Source organism: Cebus imitator, unplaced genomic scaffold (assembly GCF_001604975.1).
Source record: "Cebus imitator isolate Cc_AM_T3 unplaced genomic scaffold, Cebus_imitator-1.0 Scaffold26, whole genome shotgun sequence".
Lineage (NCBI taxonomy): Eukaryota > Metazoa > Chordata > Mammalia > Primates > Cebidae > Cebus > Cebus imitator.
The window spans coordinates 7,092,782-7,098,748 of record NW_016107341.1 but is presented as its reverse complement, the minus strand read 5'-3'; positions in this window follow the sequence as shown (position 1 = coordinate 7,098,748).

The window sequence follows — 5,967 nt, the reverse complement described above, 5'->3', positions numbered from 1 at the left end:
AACCCTCATAAGTTGAAAATATCATCAATCAAAATACATCAGGCTACATCCTGATAAACCAGTCAAAAAGTCAAAAAATTATTAAATCAAACCATCATAAGTTAGGGACTGTCTGTATATACTGTGTTTTTTCAATCAGATAACTACCAAGATGACTATTAAATGACTAATGTGTGGATAATATATACAGTATGGATATACAGAACAAAGGGCTGACTCGCAGCCAAGGTGCGATAGAGCAGGATGGCAGGAGATTTCATCCTGCTACTCAGAATATGCAGTTTAAAACTTATGAATTATCTATTTCTGAATTTTCCATTTAATATTTTCAGACTGTGGCTGACCATGGGTAACTGAAGCCACAGAAGGTAAAGCTGTGGATAAGATTATATTACACGACTGTCATGTTACTAAAAATGGAAGACTTTATCATTATTTATTTATCTATTATGTATTTATCTTCATTAGGACTAGTTTTGATAGAGGTACATATCTCTACATATTTCAATATGGAAACTTCAATGTAAAATGCTGTGAATCTTATCTAAACATAAATACATGTATGTCAATACAAAAATCTGTTAAATCCAAACAGTTTTGTGCTGAAACACTAAGATTTTCTTAGGATTAATTTGAAGCAGAATTGTGAGAAAAGAATGACATTAACATTCAGCACCACTCACCTGAAAGTCACGATACTCCTGGTCATACCATCTCCCTAGAAATTTTGGTTGACATGCATTTTATTTCTGTAAATATTATCAGGGTTGTTTTTTTTGTTTCAGTGAATTAAAATTTATCAAATTTTCTTGTTTCTATATAAAAAAATCTTTTTATGTCAGAGTTATAAGCAAATTTTAAGGCATAAATTAATGTGCTTCATGTATTAATAATCCCCCAGATGTCAAGCACAGTGCCTGAAATATGGGGAATTCAGTAAATTTTCTAAATTAGTGGAGACATGAATATTTTTATGTTTCTATTTTATCATGAAAGGGAAATGGTTTCTAGGACAGCTGGTCTGCATAGCAGTAAAGTTTGTGATAAAAGAAGATACTTCTCTGAGCAACAATAACTTCCCTATGTAGATATTTATATATATCTTGGGCTACAGATGATGTCTCCTAGATTAAGAATTATGTTCTGTCCAATAAAGTAGTATACTCCGTTCACCTTTTTTAACCTCCAAGCCAAACACTATTCCTACTAAAAATGCCAGGAATGTTGTTCAAAAAATGGAAAAATTACTGGACTTTGGATCAGAAATCTTAGAGATATGCTATATAATCTTTATTAACTTGACTTTGGTTTCTTCATGTGTTAAGTGCAAACATTTGGCTAAATTGCCTAAAGGGTAAAATACTAGAATTCTATATATAGTGAGACATAGCCAATTATGTATGAGAGTGTAAATGTATGAAATGTATAGTAAGTACTTTACTGTAAAACATTAACTTTTTTTCTCTGTGTCTCTTAAAAGGTTTTTAGGTATCTGGTAATATGCTCATACTCTATGGGGATTGTCTCTGTGCTATTTCTATAATAGATCAAGAGATTCTTTATTAAACCTAGAGGCAAAATAAAGAGATTCTTTATTAAAACTAAATAAAGACACAGAAGGGATGTAAGGAAGTATTTTTTCCCCGTCACTGGCCCAATATGCTTACAAATAACCATCACTTACACATCTCACTAACTTGCCCTGGGTGAAGTATCCTGACTGAAGAAGCTTATGGTCATAGAAACAAAAAGCTGGCAAGCTGTGATTACCAAATCAGAAGGATCTTTAATGGAATGGGAAAGTCTTCATACTTTCTAAGGACCAGAGTATTTTCCTGCCTTTCATCCCCCCGTCATGATCAGATGTTCAGTCTCTACCTTCTTAGCCAGCTCGAGTAAAAGTGTTTCTCTGACCATGAAAAATTTTGATTAATATCAAAAGTAAATTTTGCATTCCAGGAGGATGTTAGTGTCAATTCTATTTATCTTCCTGTCTTTATTACTGAGATATTAAAAATAACATTTTGCTACAGCAATTTGATTTCTGAATTTACCATATTTCCCACTTATACTGGTTTACAGGATCAGTGTAACATGCAAATTCTGTATAGAACAGGGAAAGTATTAGTTTATGAAACTGAAGAATGTTAGGTGAGAATTGAATTCAGCCAAACTTCATAGGAAATGGTATGAAATAAAATTTACTGGCCTTTATGTTCTAAACACTTTTTCATATATGGTTTCATTTAATTGTTTTTTTTTCTTTCTTCTTTTCTGCACGTAGAATCTTAGGAGTTGGATAGATATGATTAATCACAGTTCCATACTAGTGGTATGTAATCATGCAACTACGACATTATTAATTTTTGCCTTATTTATCTCTGTTCTCTGTTCTATTCCATTTCCGAACCCATGGACACACTATCTTGTATTTATGTCCTTCCAACACACATTTCATACTTGTCTTTTAAATATAGCATGTTTTTGTGCATGTTTTTTTAAGGTACACACAAGATTATACATTTTATAAAACACTTTTTTTCAATCCAGTGTTATGTTTTTCTGAGAGATACATGTGAGAAATAGAATATTGTTTATGTTTTCCATTTACAGTATTATAACAGATTGTACATTCATTCATTTTCCAGTGTGTATGAAGATTGTTTGAAATTATTTGATTTTATGACTAATAAATTTTCATGGTGGTTCATGCCTGTAATCCCAGCACTTTGGGAGGCTGAAGCAGGTGGATCATCTGATGTCAGAAGTTCGAGACCAGCCTGGCCAACATGGTGAAACCCTGTCTCTACTAAAAATGTAAAAATTAGTCAGGTGTGGTGGCAGGTGCATGTAATCCCAGCTACTCAGGAGGCTGAGGCAAGAGGATTGCTTGACCCTGGGGAGTAGAGGTTTCAGTAAGCTGAAATCACTCCATTACACTCCAGTCTGGGCAACAGAGTGAGACTCCATCTCAAAATTATATATATATATTTTTTAATATAAAATATACCATATACTATATATTTTTAATATACTATTATATATGTTTCTCTAACACATATATAGAAGAAACTAATTCGATCATAAAGTATAAAATATTTTAATATTTTACTGCCAAAATTCTGTTTAAAATAGCTGAAATAATTATCTCAAAACTATTTTTAGAAAACACATATTTAGGCTGGGTGCAGTGGCTCAGGCCTGTAATCCCAGCACTTTGGGAGGCTGAGGTGGGTAGATGATGAGGCCAGGAGTTCGAGACCAGCCTAACCAACATGGTGAAACACCGTCTCTACTAAAAACAGAAAAATTAGCCAGGAGTGGTGGCAGATGCCTGTAATCCCAGCTACTCAGAAGGCTGAGGCAGGAGAATCGTTTGAACCCAGGAGGTGGAGGTTGCAGTGAGCCGAGATTGCAGTCTATCCTGGGTGACGGGTCAAGACTCCATACCAAAAAAATATAAAAAAAAGAAAATACAAATTTACTCATATTCTTTCCAAACTGTAACGATACCTGACTTTTTAATGTTAATTAACATTGTATAATTAACATAATGCTAATTAACATAATATTAATTAATTAGCATTAACCCGATTAATGTCAATCTAGTGACTAGAGTGTTTTATTTCATTGTATTTTTTTCTGAGTTTGTGCATTCCCTTACATATTTAACGGCCTTACAAGTTTCTTTTCCATTAATTTTCTGTTTATATCATTTTTATATTAAAAAATGTCCTTTTAAAGATGTATTTGTGGATTTTCTTCATGTATTTTTGTTGACTTGACTTTGCCTGCTACATGTGCCACCAGTACTTTTTCTAATGGATTGCTTGACTTTTAACATAGTATTATATTTCATTAACTAATTTAATATGGACTTAGTTTTCATTTATGATTGGTGTGGTTCTTCATTTTGTTTTCACTAAACCTCTACCAATTCTAAGACCATAAAGGTATCCTCCATATTTTCTTTTAGTTGTTTTGTAGTTTCTTTGCATTAAAGCATAATTTTAACTATGAGCACAACACCCTGAGATGGATACTATTATTATGCCCACTACATAGACAAAGTGAAATGGAAGACAACAGTGAAGTGTCTGTTAGTTTGTTCTCACATTGCTGATAAAGATGTACCTGAGACCAGGTAATTTATGAAGAAAAAAGAGGTCTGATGGACTCACAGTTCCAAGTGGCTGGGGAGGCCTCACAATCATGGTGGAAAACGAGAGAATGACAGCCCAGCAAAGGGGAAACCCCTTATAAAAACATCAGATCTTATTCACTGCCACGAGGACAGTATGGGGGAAACCTCCCCCATGATGCAATTATCTCCCACTGGGTCTTTCCCACAACATGTGAAAATTATGGGAGCTACAGTTCAAGATGAGATTTGGTGGGGACACAGCAAAACCATATCAAAGCGATAATCACGCCTTATTCTTGTTAGGGAAGTGTGTACATTTCAAAATTCTAACTAATGTATAAGCCAGCAATACTCAGAGGACTGTGTTTAGGGGCTCCAATAATAGAGCTACATGCCAGATGTGTTCACTACACTCCATTTTCCCTAAACCCCTACATATTTACATGCAAATAAAAATAGCTAAAGCTTCTGCAGGCAATTAAACATACTAAAATTATAAAATTTCATTTTATGTTCTTATGATTAGCTTATCTAATCTATTCTCAAAACGATTAAATCAACACAGGTAAAAACAAAGAAGCGTTGTTCCTTGAAACAGTTTAGAACTTTTTCAACCAAGAATAAATGCCAAGCAAATCTTTATAATTCGTACACATATTTGACTAGGTTATTTTTAAAAATATATGCTTTTCCCAATAATTATGTTCAGGTAAACATTCATAAAATTGATTAAAGAAAAGCATAAAATTCTGTCTAAAGTTTAAATACATTCCAGGTGATTTTTTTAGTATAATAAAATTAATTCATTCCTTATTTAGCAAAATGAACTCATGCTAATCATTTGTTATTGGTATTTGATTGGATTTTATAATTTATAAAATATTTTTATATTATTTCATATAATTATCTTTGCAAACACATGATAAAGTATTTTTCTTAAAATGAGAAAACCAGTATTCTGAGAAATATTATAATTTGTTCAAAGTCAAGAAGCTAGTAAATAGAAACAATGAAATGAAACTGTTAACTATCATTTGTTCTCTTCCTGTTTCATCATGTTGAACGTTCTAAGCACAGAAGAAATGGTGCAATTTTAAATGTTAACATAAAGAAAATGCTTGTGTGCTAATATCGGATTTCAGAGCCTCTGATTAGAAAATATCAAAAGAAGCAAGAGAATTCAGTTCTACTTATAATATAGCTATGACACAAGGAAGATTAAGGGAAAAAGTATTAGAGACCATTTAATAATAAGCTGACAAGCAGGAAAATGACATTTTTGTCTTGGATATAAAAATATATTATAAATATATTTTTGTGATTAGACTTTATAAATAGGGATGCTGGATTTAAGATAATAAAATTTTTCTTTTTAGTCTTATTTCTATTCAGTCTATATACAGTGAGAGTAGCATATTTAACTTTTAAGAAGAGAAGAATGCCAACTACTCCAGTATTCCTTAATGTTACCAGCTGGTGCCGAGTAACAGACTAGAATAGTGAAACTGAGCCAACATGGTATGTGTTAACTTGCAACACTCTTTAATGCTTAGTTTGTTCATTATTTCCACTCCATTCATTCATTATGAGCCAGACACTATACTGGAAAGTGTTTCCTTTTAGAGCTCTTAGAGAGTGGACATGAGCTAATGTCCTACTTTCCTTAAGCAAACTAACATCATTCTAACCAAATAATATTCATGTATCAGTTGGTCATCTAATCCAATAATAAGAATTTTTCCAAATTTCACTCATTGTAGTTATCACCTCAGTATTGGCTGAGTACTACTTCTACTATTATTTACTTATCATTTTCTTTCATT